The 15,942-nt window shown below is 42.8% G+C and overlaps 1 protein-coding gene across 3 annotated transcripts in view; it reads left to right on the forward strand.

Moving 5' to 3' along the window:
- nog1 (noggin 1) overlaps positions 1 to 12,106 on the forward strand; it is a 101,786-nt gene extending 89,680 nt beyond the window's left edge. Inside the window, exon 5 of one of the 3 annotated variants that reach the window (XR_003219712.1) lies at positions 10,895 to 12,106. The gene's annotated coding sequence lies outside the window, so the exon portion shown is untranslated. The remainder of the gene's footprint in view (positions 1 to 10,894) is intronic. The other 2 variants (XR_003219705.1, XR_003219704.1) reach the window with 2 other exon arrangements.
- The last annotated feature ends 3,836 nt before the right edge of the window (positions 12,107 to 15,942 follow it).

The raw sequence follows: 15,942 nt of genomic DNA on the forward strand, positions 1-15,942 counted from the left end.
AGGTGGCAATTCAGCCATTTGATTCATGTTACAGCAGCTCATGAGTGAATGAACATGGTGCAATAAAAGTACTTTACATTTTTCCGAACACTTACATTTAGTTACGTTTACTTGAGTAGGGTTAGGGGGTTACCACTTCAGCATGCAGTCAAGTTCTATACTCTGGCTAATGATCTGCTAATTTTATTCAGGTGTGTAGCAACAGGGACACAGAAAAGTTTCAGGACACTGGCCCTCGAGGAGTTTGAGACCCCTGGTCTATACAGTCTTTAGTACTTTACTGAAAACTGTTAAGATCACAGACGCAGTGATACTGCATGGCCCTAGAGGTCTGTTTTCTTTTCTTTTTCATAGTTAGAAGTTTGAACTTTTGTCCGTATGACTTCATCAAATAAAATATGACGACTACAACACGAGGAACTCTTTGCTGTATTTGCCTTGGGTAGGGGAGCTTATTAACTTAAGGTTGTGGCATACAGTACCAGCAAAGAGTGCAAAACTAGCATCTAGTGTGGTGCAGGCGGCCAGTCAGTCTTAAGAAGTGTGACTGTGGATGTTGCTGTATCGCTGTCTGTTGGAAGTGTGACCTCGGGGCATCATTAGGCAGCAAATGCTAACTGTTGTGAGCTGCTGCTGGATTACATTTTTTGTGCTTTACAAACATACTGAACTCAAGTTTGCAGAACAGTTGTTACTGTGTTTTCACAAACTTTGGACTTTACCCATTTTAATTACCTTAAGCATAATCTGCCATTTACACTTTGGCATTCTTTCAGTTCTTCCTGCGAGTATTTCATCTTGCAGAAGGAAAATGATCGTTCTTTAAAGACTTTGTCTGACTTTTCCAAACTGAAAAATATGCGTCTCTATGTACAGGGAAGACAAGCTAACATCCATCATTAAGTGTAACAAACATAAGCATTTAAGTAGATTAACTTGTGCATTGCACACAACTGCTGCAGCGAGTAGAGCTAAAGATTCAAGTGTCAAAAAGCCTTGCACATTAAGATATTGGGCCTTCAAAAATGAAGAATCTGGGTGCGTGCAATGTCAGGACTTCATCCAAAATGCATTTAAAGAAAGGGTTTTCATCTGGAAATAGAGGGGCAGGCATTGTAAATGGGACATTAAAAGGAATCCCACATCAATTTCCCATACCAAATGCTGCAGAACAGGAGTCATTTTGACAAAGTAGCCATGTGATTATTTTTTATTTCCATTTGAAAGCAATTAGCTGAAAGGTCCTTCCCTTGAGTTTCTGTGGCAGAATGTGTGGAATGACTCAGGATAATTGCTGTGAAATGAACAGAGTGCCAAGTTGAGAGAAGCACGAAAACCGCAAGGGTTCCCTCTCCATGGAAACGCCCTCTGCCTTTGTCAGTGCACCAGGAAATTAGGCAGCAAGCGATAACGGGGCTTGAATGAGTAACAAATGCAGGGGGGCGAGTGATATTTACTCCATTTCAAGCCATTACAGAAATTGAGTGTTTCCCCACGTCTCATGCTGTGCCTACTGAGTGCTGGATACAGGAGGAGGAGGGTCATTAAACATGGCAGCCGCCAGCGACGTGCTGGAGAAAGCCGCTTGAACAACACAGTGTTTGCACCACCAATGGGCAGGACAGATATAATGAAGCCCAGCACTGTCAGTATATGGCACCAACTGATGATACTGATGCCTGAAAGGAGGACAAGGTGTTAGACGAAAGATGAGGCTGAGACGGTGTTTGCGGCTCATCTCGTGTCTTTGCCACAAGCTGCCTCCTCAGCTCCTGCCCTAATTGCTGCCTTGCTTGGAGGCAGCTCTCCCTCGGTATGCCTTTCATGCTTCCCTTAATTACGTCAGCCGGAAAGGAATGTGATTGTTATTGTCATTACTCTCGTTAGTAATTAAGCAGCTATTGACTCCTTCCCTACATTCGGTCTGTTTGATTAGGCCTCAGGTCTGGAGGTATGGATTAAGCTCTCCCGATGTTGCAGCTGCAGAACGCCGCAGCCTTTTGTTGGCTGGCAGACAGGCGCCCGTACGGATGCAGACTGATGAAGGGGAAAACATCTTTACTTTTTGTGTCACTTAAGCAGACAACCTTCAGCCTGTGCTTACAACGGAGGTGTTGGAACACCTTTTCCCTTCATGATATGTCCTTGTTGGTAACACCTGAATCTCACCTGTGTTGGAGGACGAGGAAATCACCAATGCGGATGTGTCAAGAACGTGTTCCGCAAATACAGTGGTGGCTTGGCAGGAGAAGAGGCTTAATTTTACATACTGTTCATCCAAAGTTCAGGGTGGCTTCCAAGTTTCCAAGTTTGGTTGAAATCAGTCGAGATAAACAGATATTTGCACATTTGTTTGCAGAACCTGCAGGCGAGGGACAAGATGGTACCAGAAGCTTTGTGGGTCCTGCTGATCAGTCACATGTGAGCAGGCTTTGTTGTGGACAACAGCTGTCATGTGACAACACTTCTGATGGGCTTGGCAGTTGTCAACAAGGATTACGTTAGAATAACCGAAGAAGAAGAAGCTGGAATAAACAGATGCACAGTTGACGTTAGCGTGAGCAGTGACAGTGCACGTGGCTTACAGAAAGTTCTGTGGCAACATCAGGAAAAACGGGGTGAAAAAATATTTTCTTGAGATAAGTTTTAAAGCTGTGTTAGCTGTTTTTAGGGGCTTTTTAATAATATTTATTTAGAAAAGGCACTTATTAAGCATTAATTCCTCAAAGTATTTTATGGAAATAATGTATATTAGATACATTTTATGCACGTTTGTGTACATAGATTTGTTCATTTTGGATCGACCCGCTGTTGAAATGGTGCACAAAGCTTTCTACAGTAGACTGCACAGTTACAATAATCTGTACACTGGTGACAAACAGTGATGCTGGAGTAGGCCTAGGCTGCTGGGGGCCTCCCGTGATGCACTTACTGTCTTTATACATCACTCTGCGTCATTAGTTATTATAATCTCTGTCTGTTATTATCTCTCTGTTCTTCTCAGGTTTCTTCCTGGTGAAAGGCAGTTTTTCCTTCCCGCTGTCTCCAAGTGCTTGCTCATAGAGGGTCGTCTTTTTGTTGGGGTTTTCTCTGTATTATTGTAGGATTTTTACATTACAGTGTAAAGGACCTTGAGGCGACTGCTGTTGTGATTTGGTGCTACATAAATATATTGAATTAAATATTTATTAAAACATGCAGGCACTCCAAATGGATTCCCATTAACCTGGCTAACCAGTCGCTACTTCATAACTCTTTGGGGCACTTGTATATTGATTTGGAGTAAAGTGAACAGAAATGAGCTAATTTGATGCAAAGAAGAAGCTCAGAGTGGGACAGCAGTCGAGGGGAAGGGCGTGTGAATCAAAGAGCTAATTCACTGACATCACAATGCAGTGAAAAAATAAATCTTCTTTCAGCTGCTCCCTCTAGGGGTTGCCACAGCCACATCTGCCTCCATCTCTTCCCAGCATCCACTACTGTCACACCAACCCTCTGGATGTCCTCCTTCATTACATCCCTGAACCTTCTCTGTGCTCTTCCTCTTTTCCTCCTGCCTGGCACCTCCTGCTTCAGCATCCTCTGTCCAATATATCCACATGTCCTCCTCTGCACACGCCCGAACCATCTCAGCTTCTTTGCCTCTTTAACTTCACCTCGAAACCGCTCAACCCGAGCTGTCCCTCTGATGTACTCATTCATGATCCTGTCCATCCTGGTCACTCCCAGTGAAAATCTCAACATCTCCAGCTCCATCACCTCTAGGTCCACCTCTTGTCTTTTTGTCGGTGCCGTCACCACTCAGTCATATATTTTAGCAGGTCCAACTACCATTGCTACTCTTCTGTCACATCATCCCAGACACTGGTCTACAGCCTCTTCTCTTTACACGTAATTCCTGCTTTTTACCATTTTAAAAAGACTTTTTGTTTTCCAGTTTGATCACGTACCACAGTAATTGTACTGCAGTGAGTCTTGAGTAAATGTCAGTATATCATACTTTTGCATCAGCTCTGCTCACATACCGACTATAACACTTGCTGGAGAAAGTGTGTTACAGGTAAAATGTGAAATCTAGGGAAACTTGCTTCTCTTTTTGACCATGGCTGCTCATTAATTTGTGTAGTGTCATGCTGCTGCCAGTGTTGGCATTCCTTCTGTTTCAGGGTCTGTTTAGGTCCGCTGCATTTTGGATTGGGCCTAATTATCTTTAGATATATTTCATACACCTCTATTTAGTCTGTACCAGTAGTGCAGTCCTGAATTTGTTAATCAGTTTGCAAAAGGCACAGAGAGCCATATACGCATGAATAAAAGGAAAAAATCTTAAGATGAGCGTTTTATAATGATTCTTAGAGACGGCTGCAGATAAATTTAATTGGTTTATGGAAAAGCAGAAATCACTGCTGTGACAACTCATCACTAAAGGTGACACCAAAATCAAAGAAACTCTGATCCTGTGGGTTGCCATGTTTAAAACTCCAGGGATTCCCTCCCTTTAGGAAAGTGGAAAACAAAGACGAGAATAATAGTCTGCGTATAGAAGAGGGAGTTCAGTAATCATGCAGGAGTGACAAGGACCCAAAAGCAATTCCTGACTGAGCACTAATCCCCACTTTTTTGTGGAACGCACAGAGAGTGAGATAAGCCTGGAGGTTAATGCAGAGGCGTCTCTCCTCTGTCCTCGGCAGTGACAGCCCCTGACAGGCGGACCCCAGCAGCACGCCTTGTTTATGTTAATGTAGGTGGCCCGGGCCAGCTCCCACACTGAGCAGCACAGATAGAGATGTCAAAGGCTCATCAGAGTGGCACTCGCAACCTCTCGCCGGGCTACCCGGGATCTCTGCGTTCGCATTTAGGAGGGGAGTACCTACGGTGAGGGAGATGGGTGAGAGGAGCCATCATGCTGTGCGCCCCACCCACCCATCCACCTCATCATATTTCTTCACACTTTGATTGAACCACATGTAACATCTTGGAGAGACGGCGCGATGCAGAGGGGTCAGCTTTTAACGTATGCATCTTTGACAATGTGCATTTTTATACCAACTACTTCTTTATTCCGTTTTATTTTGATAGGGTCAGACTCTGACAGTTTGAATCACAACTAGCTACGCACCACTAGTTTTTGCATTTATTTTCTTTTTGCGTTATTCATAAAACTGGGCTAAGCCTCAAACAGGAAATATCACTTATAATGAATAAGGTGTGGAATAAAAGTACAGAATTAGGGGGGAAAAAACAGCTTCAACAACAATAAAAAAATTCTTTTTTTTTTTTTTGCATTGATAAAATATTTATCAAGTGTAGCAAGCGGACGAGAGACTGGTAGAATATCTTTATTATCACGACTGTTTCCTTCTTCTAAAGAATATGAAAACATGTTGAGCAATCCACCTTCCAATCTTTTTTCCATGGAGACTTTTAAAATTCGTATCCAAACCATCCACTATCTAAAGAACACGTGGCGCCTCTCGGTGAAGCTTATCAGCAAACATACTCCACTTTCCAGTTGTTGTTGTCCCGCTGTTATCTGTTTAGCACTCTGAGGTATCATTCCCATCGTACGCCTTGTCTCTCACTGATGAATGGTTGCGCCCGGTGACCTGCCTCCCCCCTCGCCGGTGACGGCGCGATGTAGGGTCGACCCGCGGAGGTGGGAAGCAAGGTGGGGACATTGAGACAGATGAAGGGTCAGACGTGTGCGCTGAGATGCGTCTCCTCTGGGTCTCCTTCACCTCGTGCGCTCGACCCACACCAGCCTTTCATTCTAATCTGATGATAATGATATTTGCTCAGGACGACCTCTGCTTGCACAGTGTAATTACCCCCCCAGCTTTCTATGATCTCACCTATTGGAAATCGATGGGCCATAAGAGGGCCCCATCAGGGCTTATTATTATCACTGCTCGCTTTTCGTTACAGCGCGATCAGATTTAATATGTTGTCGAGTTTTTTACTGCATGTTTTTCCCCCTTTTTAAGTGTGGTGAACTAGCTAGTTTCATCTAACTAAATCTCATGCAGAAATGCATGTTTTACACTATAAATTAATTCCTCAAAGGTCCAGCGTCTTACTTTGAAATTATATAAAGTAAAAATAAAGGTATCTGCATTTTTAAGGATGTTTTTATTCCTTTTTCACTTCACTCGTCGCGCATACCAAAACAGCTTTGGCGGATATTGTTGAGTGTTATTTTTGTCCCCTTAATAGCACCTTTGGCTTCGTCGTACTCACCACTTCCACACTTATCTGTGCATTTGTGAGTGGACGCCTATTTAAATCAGTTAGGTGAATCTGCTCTGAATGACTCCCTCCATTAGCTACTCATCCAGGGTTAAGTACCCTCTGGAACATGTGGCAGTGGCCATCAGGTGACCCTGCCTCTGCACTGCTTTGATTGAGACACTTCAGTTGAGGCCTTTCCGCCGTGACCTTCTGAAAGCCTGCTGCAAATAGACCTTTCTTGTATTGCCAAGGGTATGCGTGCGGTCCGCTGATCTGAACATTATTGCTACTACTTCAGCCTTATGAAACCCAAACTTGTTATTTCAAGAGCGAAGCAGTGTCTTTGTAGTGACCTTCGAGCTTGTTATTGTCAGTGTTGTCAAAGAGATAAGAGGATCACAGGTGAGATTTCATCAATGAAGTTAAGCGAGAGCAAAGTTAAGGCACACTTTTTGGACTGAGGGCCGAGCTCTGTTATAGAATTAAACAATGACAATTTGCTTTGTTTCTGATCAATTCTAGGTGAGAGGTCTGTGAAGGTGTGTGTTGTTTATTTGCTGTTAAGATCGGGTCACAGTTTGAGTTGCTTCTCTTAAGTCTCACTCTGAGCTTCCTTGAGCAGCAATTTCCTTTTATTGACCCCTGCAGTGCCTACAGAGGTCAGCGCCTGACTCTGTAAACATCTAGGAGCTGTCATGGTTTTATGAGCTAAAGGAACCTAATAACATAGCAATCAGCATTTAAGACAGCACATTTAAGCACCGCTGCACTTTGAAGCAGAACGAAAATGCACGGCTGAGCCTCTGAATCACGCTATTTTAAGTTGTAAGGTCAGAAGAGGGATTCTGACGAAACAAAGATGTGTATATTTTTTATAAAGAGGCATTAAAGCGAAACGATGCGGGTCGACGGATGAAGCCGAAAGCCTTGCAGGTGGTCGTTAACGACATGAATTGGTTGTGAAAATATATTTTTAGCACAGGACAGAAAAGGTGACAAAGGAGGAGGGGTGGAAGTGATCGATATGTTTGTGCAAAGGGCAGAGGACTGCCGAGACACAACAGTGGAAGTCATGAGTGAAGCAGTCCCTCAAGGGGACGGCAGGCTCAGCCAATGTGGAGACACAACAAATGAGGAAATGGTAACAGAGACATGGCTGATGAGCAGGGTGTGCGCTGGGAGTGTGGGGGTGTCGCAGAGTGACAGAAAATATTTGTTATGAACAAACTGTAGGCCGTTTGAACTTCAGAGCAAACACTGAACATGGACGCAATGCAAAGACGTGCAGTGCTGTGCAAAAGTCTGGGGACGCTCCTCATATTTTAAGGGGAAAATGTGAGCTAGATGCAGCGATTTGTTGAAATGTGCAAATATAGATGTGAAAATATGTGGCAAAAACAGAGCTTATATAGTTTTAACAGGTTGAAAGAGGGTTTTCATTTTTCTTTAACACAGACTGAGCCAGGGGTGTCAAACCCAGGCCTCGAGGGCCGGTGTCCTGCAGGTTTTAGATGTGTCCTTGATTTAAATGGTTAAAAAAACTTCTCAACATGTCTTGAAGTTCTCCAGAGGCCTGGTAATGAACTAATCATTTGATTCAGGTGTGTTGACCCAGGGTGAGATCTAAAACCTGCAGGACACCGGCCCTCGAGGCCTGGAGTTCGACACCCCTGGTCTGAGCTCTCTTGGGCAGATGGAATTCTTAAGGAATCGCTCTCCAGGGTTCTTGAACCTGCCATCCTAAACCTCTTTGGGGTGGCTGTTCCTCAGGATGTAGAGCAGGTCATCTACTAATAGGAAGGTGGCATGGCAGAGTATCACTGTGCAACATACCAAAGTTGTCCAAAAGCATAGAAAAAAGTGCTTTGGTGAATGAGGTAAGTTGCAGAAAGCACTTTGAGTTCTCAAGCAGATAGAGAAGCTCTACATAGGAACCAGTCTAGTTACTATTTACTCTTCTTTGGATGTTGGCTGTCTTTTCTTTGTCTCTTCGTCAACATGATCCCACACTGCTTCAATATTGTTGCGGTCCAGGCTCTGGGAGGCCAGTCCATGTACCATTGTGTGTTTTATATCCAGGTATGCTTCTGCTGAATTGGGATCATTGTCATGCTGAAAAATGAAGCAGGTCTGACGATTCAAACCATAGCAGAGCCTCCACCGTGTTTTTTCGGTGGCTGTAGACACTCACTGTTGTATCTCATGACCTCTTAAGACATAAAGAAAATTTTCTTTATGTCTTCAGCTCAGTAAAATAAAGCCATTTTATTACATTTCCACTCCTCGAGAGCTTGGACTTCAAGCGCTCGAGGTGCAATCCTGATATTCCCTTATTTCCTTTTTTGGCAATACTTCTATTTAAAATTTGCCAATCTGACACATTACCAACTTTAAAATATTAGCTTTTACTCTAAAAATATCAGTAATAGTAAGCTCAGTTTCAGTTTCACTGTCTCTGCAGAAATGAGATTTTGATGGTGTTTCACTGATGAGCCACATTCCTCATTTTTGCATAATTCATAGTGACCCAGCTCTCAGTGTTTGTAGACAAACCAATTTCTAACAACTGATTTCTCAACACAGTTCCTGTTTCAAAGCAACCCGTATACCAGCAACCTTTGGTATTTACTGTATTATTCTCCGACGCTGAGCGCGAGAGCGTCCGTGCATGTGTGTATTTCGCTCAGCTGTGACTGGTTAAGTGATTTCTTGAAGGGCTATAGAGCGACCATTTCATTTTGGCACCTAATAACAGTCAGGTCACACTGTGCCCCAGCTGATCCTTTTTGATATGGTCCGTGCACTTGCCCAAGCCCTCTTTCACAGGTGCCAATCATTATAATCAAGACTCTGCTCCCCCCGCCTCCACCTCCAGCCCCAGCACCCATCTCTACCCCAACCCCTGTGGGTGCACGGTGGCTTCACAGCAGTTGCACTGAGGAAGAGGAGAGTTTAATCTGGGCCCTGTTTGGGCAATAGGCCACATTCTCTGACCCTTGCTGACACTATTTGGTAGCTTTATTTACCATTTACTTTTTTGACATATATTTCTAAATGAAGAAACCTAACCCTATCACTCAAAATTTCTGATGTGAGCTCAAAGCTTCGTTTCTTCATCCATGTCTTCAGAGATCTACGAATACATCCTCCCACACCGAGGCAGTTGCTGTGCCGTAGGGCTCTGTGACAGCAAGAACTAATGGTTTTGAAAGCTGGAGCTTTCCCCATATAAATATATATATAATATACTCTAGACACATTTGAGCTGTTGTGGGGATTCAAAGGGGTCATCTAGCAAAGGGTACTGTTTTCAAAAAGGCCAAAGGTGAAAGGCGAGCCTAGTTTCCAGATCCCATGAATCAGTGGTTGCACATTATATTTAGCGAATGGCTGCGTTCGACTTTGCCCTTTTCTGAGATGAATTACTAACTTCATTGCCCTCCCCAATGGACTGGTCAGTGTTAAACCAGTGACAGCAAGACAGAAATCAAATTGAACTCGAGATCAAATCATGGCAGCAAGTGCCAGAGGCTGCCAGAGGCTGCCTCACCTTTCAGGAAACCTTGGAGACCAACTGTGTGCTACTTTTTTCTCCCATTCGTTTGATGCTGTTACACGACTGAGGAAACGGTGAAACTGGCTAAATAAGCTCAGTGGTAATAAAGTCATAATGTATCATCACTGAACTTGTATTTGTCTGTATCACCACATTTTCATTGCAGTGCACACATATTGCCTGTGTAGGATGCCACTGGTGTTACAAACATATCTGGAAATACTCACAGCTCTGCTTTGGTGTGAGTAATGTAAATTTTATCCATTTGCCAACCAGTTTGTTGTGACCAGCACGACAAACAGACTCTATGCAAAACAGCCACTCTCCAAATTGTCCTCAGCCATCGACAAGTAAATATAATCCCAGCATTAGGAGGTAGGAGGGATGTGATGGGCTATGTTAAAAGCCATTTGAAAGCTTTGTGCTTTGCACCTTTGCTTACTTGCGCTTTCCTCTCTGGTTAGGTTTAAACACTGAAAACTGCTTGGTTAGTTTAGAAAAAGATTGTAGTTTGGGTTAAAATACACCCACTCACATCGTGAACCTCTAAATGTTGAAAAATGACGCTTACATAGTGCAATTAAATGACAGGCCAGTGGGTCTTTTCTAAGTGTTCCTTTGTGACTAGTTGTGGAGTGACGGATCTGTCTCACTATAACCTGAAACACTGTGGCACAGACTCCTTGTGTGCATCTGTGTGATGTCACCGGGCCGGTGTTTACATTTTCATTATTAAAAACAAAACAAAAACTTGTTTCTCTAAACGGGCCAAACCGTGCGCCATCTATCCTTCACCACACAGAAGACTCAAACAGTGGTTTCCTTTTCTTTGTGAGCCATAAGCTGATGACAGTTAATCAATGAAGTTATTTACAAAGGGTAATTACAGAAACCCTGCTAACCTTTGCAAATATGTGCCTTCTTTCTTCTACAGTTTCTTCTTTTTTGGACAATATTCCAAGCTGTTGTAGTTTACTCACCTTTGAACTTGAAAAATAAATAAGTAATGCATCTGCAGGTTTTCAGCATCAACTGTTTTATTGTCATCCAAGTCTGAACACACTGTAAAAACATTCATCCATCCATTTAATGCTGCTTATCTGGTTCCAGGCCCCAGGGACAGCAGTCTCTGCAGAGAGGCCCAGATCTTTCTTTCTCTACTGAGATGTTCCCAAGCCACTCGAGAGATGGTCTCGCCGGTGCGTCTGCCTCAGGGTCTCCTCCTTCTTATTGGACATACCTGAAGCGCCTCACCTAGGAGGCATCCAGCAGGCATAGCAGTCAGATGCCCAAACCACCACAGAGTACTGGTGACTTGCCATTGCCAAACTCTAAAGCACAAATATATCTCCAGAGTAAAAGAAAGTGTTGGATGAGCCTCAGGTTTGCCAAAGCTGTAATCCCATGAGTTTAGTGAGTTTGGTATCTGTTCTGTTTTGTCAGAGACATCAAATGTACTACAACACAGAGAGAGATGCACTCGGTGCTGATAGATGTTACGTGATCTTGTTTGGAAAGGACTTGAATGTAATGGATTTTCATTTTTAAGCAAGTAATGCACTCCAGCTTTAAATGCTAAAGGTCTGAATAGTTATGTAGGAAACCAAAGCACTACATTGAAATCTTTGAAATTGAGGTCCCAAAGTGTTAATTTACACCTATGATATGTTCTTGAGGTCCCTGCAAGTTGTGTCAAAACCAAAGGTAGAATACCGAAAGTGCCGTGTTTGTGCGAGTACACAGGAGTGTGGTCAAAGGATGCTTTTTCAATTAACATTTAACTCTGGTGCTAAAGCCTAATGAAAGTGCCCTAAACTTTACTGGAAAAGCCTTTTCTTCACAAAGGTTGTAATGTTTAGTTATTGTTGACATATGAAATAACAGAAGCCCTGCCTTGTAAAATACAGTGCTGTTCAAATATACTGTAGCCTCCAAAATTACACCGGAGCTGAAAGAAAACCTCTAAAACAAACAGGATATACTGGAGGGTGGTTTTATTAGCCTGCATTTGTGTGAGTGTATACCACTTAAAGAGGAGACTCAGCTACTCAAATATTAATCATCCACAACACAAAAAGAGCAGTTTCTCTATTTTACACCAGCAAGTCCTGAGCAAACAAACCAAGACCAGCTATTTCTTTTCTTGTATTAAAACCTGAATTTACAATGTATCACCTCAAAGGGCTACTTATTCATTTATTTATTCATGTATTCAGTCCTGCCAAGGTCCAACCTTCATATGCTTTATGTTTACACTCTACATGTAACATATGGAAGGGATCCATGTACTGTCATTTTCCCCAATTTAATATTTTCTAGTAAAAATAATCAAATAGAAAAATAAAGAGAACTAATTTAATTTAAAAAAAAGTGTTCTTTTGAGATTAGGTGTCAAAAATATTTGACTTTGATGTACGGATATATGTAGTTACTCAAACAACTGTTGCATCTCTGCTTCTCCGATATTTTATTTTTTCTTCCATTGTTAAATCCTGATTGATCAGTTAGTTTAATTAACAAACTTACACATAACTGCAAATCTCTGTCATGAATTTCTTGTCATGAACAGTTCAAGCTGCAGCTTTCAACAGTAATATACATTAATGACTAATATCCTGTTCAATAGTTTGGCAGCGAATTTGCAGTATGATCTAACCAAACTAATATACAACTATCGCTTGTTGCTAGCATTGCATGAAATCAGCAGATTAGGAACTGTAGAAGCAACCACTCTGGGCAATCTGCATTGCCTCAGACTGCTACAGCAGCTACACCCAGCAGCCTGTGGAGCAATGAGTGTTCTACCAGCATTGTCTGCTACTGGAGTAGGATGAGGCAGTGCGATAGAAAGCAGAACAACAGCAAATTTAAAGGCTAACTCAGGCAGGACACCGCTTCCTGCCATCCTGCTTATAATTATCTGCTCTTTGGAGAACCAAAATAGACTACCTGTAGTTACATGAAGCTAGGCTTAACTACCAAATGGGAGATGAGAGGTTGCAGCATAATCATCATAATCCTTATGGGAACCCGGCTAAATCCATCCATTCCAGATGATGCAGTTAGCACCGAGGGGCTAACAAAATTCCAGTCAGCCCTCAGTTTTCCTCTTAGTAGTAAATCCTGGGGTGGCAATGTGTACATTTACACTAATGACAACTGGTGCAAAAAAGCTGAACTGGTCTCAAGTCACTGTTCAGAGGCCCTTCTACCTGGACAGGGAATTTACTATTATCACCACAGCTGTGTGCATTCCCATCAGTGAAATTTTATGGAAGCCCCAATTCTCTGCACCGTTCCATCAGTGACTTGCAAAATACTCATCCAGAGGGTGTTTTCATTGTAGAAGGAGACTTTAATCAGGCCGGCATGAAAACAGTTCTCCCTCATTTCCATCAGTATGTAGACTTTGCAACGAGGGAAAAGAACACACTGGACCCATCCTATTCAAACATAAAGGAAGCATTTAAGGCAGCACCCCACCCCCACTGCGGCTCCTCAAACATCTTTCTGTGATGCTAATTCCAGCATACAAGCCCCAGCTAATCAGAGGAAAAACCCACTGTGAAGCAAGTGGATCTGGCCTGCAGGAGCCATGGATGCATTACAAGTCTGGGACATGTTCAAGGCCGCTGCAACCGACAGTCGGCATATAAATGTGGATGAGTATGCCAAATTTGTATCTGCATATATTCAGAAGTGCATGCAAGATGTCTCTATCACCATATGGGCCAACATGAACCTGTAGATGACCAAAAAGTGCAACGCTCAAAGCACCAACTGGCACTTTTAACGCCAGCTACATGGCGGAAATCAGAACAGCAGGTGCCAACTTGAACCATGCCGTAAGAGTAACAAAGCATGACCATGGTGAGACAATACAGACTTTCTTCCATGTCCCTATGAATACCAGACAGTGTTCCAGGATATACGAACCAATTATGGACCTGGATATAAAGCTACCTCCCCCACCCTGTGAGAACAATACAACCACTCTAAACAAGCCCAACAAACATTTGGAGAGGTTCAAAGCACTCAACAATACAGCTGCAAAGAAAAGTGTTTCAAATCATGATGAGGAAACACATAAGCTGGTTTTATACTTTCCACGTCCGTAAGTCTGTTAGGGTCCACTTAAGTCCCTGTGACTAAAATTACATCATCATCTTGGTTCAAGACTGTTGCAAGTATTCCAATGCCCAAAAACCCACAGTCACTCATATTAATGATCACTGCCCCATGGTACTCACCCTCATTATGATGAATTTCTTTGAGAGACTGGTAAAGGACCACATTGTTTGCAGACTCCAGGTTGCTTGCTGCCCAAATCACTTCTAAGAATCTCCTTTGTACCCAAAAGGTTGGAGAAGTCCCTGGATGAGTGACAAAATGTTTCTCCCACTGAAAGCATTACGTTACAACTTCTTGGGATTTCCTTACCTGGATGTCTGATGATGCAAATCTCCTTTGTACTGCATCTAAGTCTGGAACATCTGGAGGAGAAGAACACAGCTGTGTGGATGCTGTTCATGGATTTCAGTTCACCATCATTCCACAGCACTTGGTGGATAAACTGATTCTCCTGGGCCTCAGCACCCCTATGTGCATCTGCTAGATCTCCTCACCAACAGACCCCAGTTTGTTCAGGTGGGAGCTCAGTGAGATGATGCGTCTTGAACATCAACTAACAGCAAGCACCAGCTTCCCTCGGGGCTGTATCCTGAGTCTGCTGCTGTTCAGGTCCACACAGAGAAACTAAAGCTGGTGGACTGGTGCATCACTAACTGCTTGGCTTTGATTGTTAAGAAAACAAAGGAGATTGCTGACTTCAGGATGAGCAAGCAAAGTCACAGAGCATTTCACATCAACGACACAACAGTGGAGGTGCTCAGCAGCACATGCAACAATAGAGGATGGCCTACATACTTTGTCTTCACCTGACCATAAAGCTCTCTGCAGGTGGACAGCCCAAACGTGGACTGCCAACCGGTTGCAGCAGATGGCTGCTCCCCCCTTAGCCTGGTTCTGCCAGAGGCTTCTTCCTGTTAAAAGGTAGTTTTTCCTTTCATTGTCGCAAAGTGCTCGCTCAAATGGGGTTGTTTGATTATTGGGGTTTGCTGTGTATTATTGTATTGTCTCTGCCTTACAGTATTAGGCACCTTGAGGTGACTGCTGTTGTGATATGCTGCTATATATGTATAAAACTGAGTTGAATTGAATAATAAATTCGTTTTAGACTGGAAGTTCCAGCAGAGAGTGGAGGAGATCACTGGACTCCTTTCCCACCTCCAGGACTAAAGTGTACTGAGTGATCAGAGCAAATAAAATAATACGTGACCCCTCACACCCCACCACGCACTGTTCTTCCTGCTGGCCTCTGGGAAGAACATCTTCTGCTCTTCTGTATTTGGCCTCTACTCTTTATGGTCAACAAGTTTATCTAATGTGCAGTATATACTGTCTGTCTCTCTATTTTCTCTATGTCACACACTTTATTTTTTATTTATAATTTATTTATTCCTTCTCTTTTTTTTCATTTAATATACTGAACCACTCTACTTTGAGCCATGTAACATATTTTCATTCTGATATTCACAGTTTTGGTTCTGCCCGTCTGAGAATATTCTTTCCAATTTTTACCAAAGAAAATAAAGGCATTAGCTTGTTTTCCAAACTCCCTCCGCCATCTGCTTTGACCATAAACTCCAGAAGCTTTTTTTTTTTCCTTGAGGAGCAATGGTATAAAGCTTACTTGGTATAATCTAGATAACTAATGGACAAAACAAAAACATTTACTACTTGCTGTCTATGACCCGTATGATCTACCACCACATGTGCATTCTGGTTAGCTGTCCGTTTAGATCACTCTGTTCTAACGATTTGCACTAATTCGGATGAAGCCTGTTCCGGATCTCATCCACTTCTTATCAAAGTCACAACTGTTTAATTTGAACTTGATTTTGGAGAAGAGGATGAAATAAAACATGCTTATTTATTCCGTATTGTCGCAATGATTTATTTACGGCACACTACACATGCTCCAGACAGCTGATGACAAGGCGGCTAATCGACAATAATAGCTGGTTGTAAGCTAACATGGTACCAGCTAATGTTAGGTTCCCCTCTATGACAAATCACACTGATAAATAGTTTGATTC

This window comes from Oreochromis niloticus, linkage group LG4 (assembly GCF_001858045.2).
Source record: "Oreochromis niloticus isolate F11D_XX linkage group LG4, O_niloticus_UMD_NMBU, whole genome shotgun sequence".
NCBI lineage: Eukaryota > Metazoa > Chordata > Actinopteri > Cichliformes > Cichlidae > Oreochromis > Oreochromis niloticus.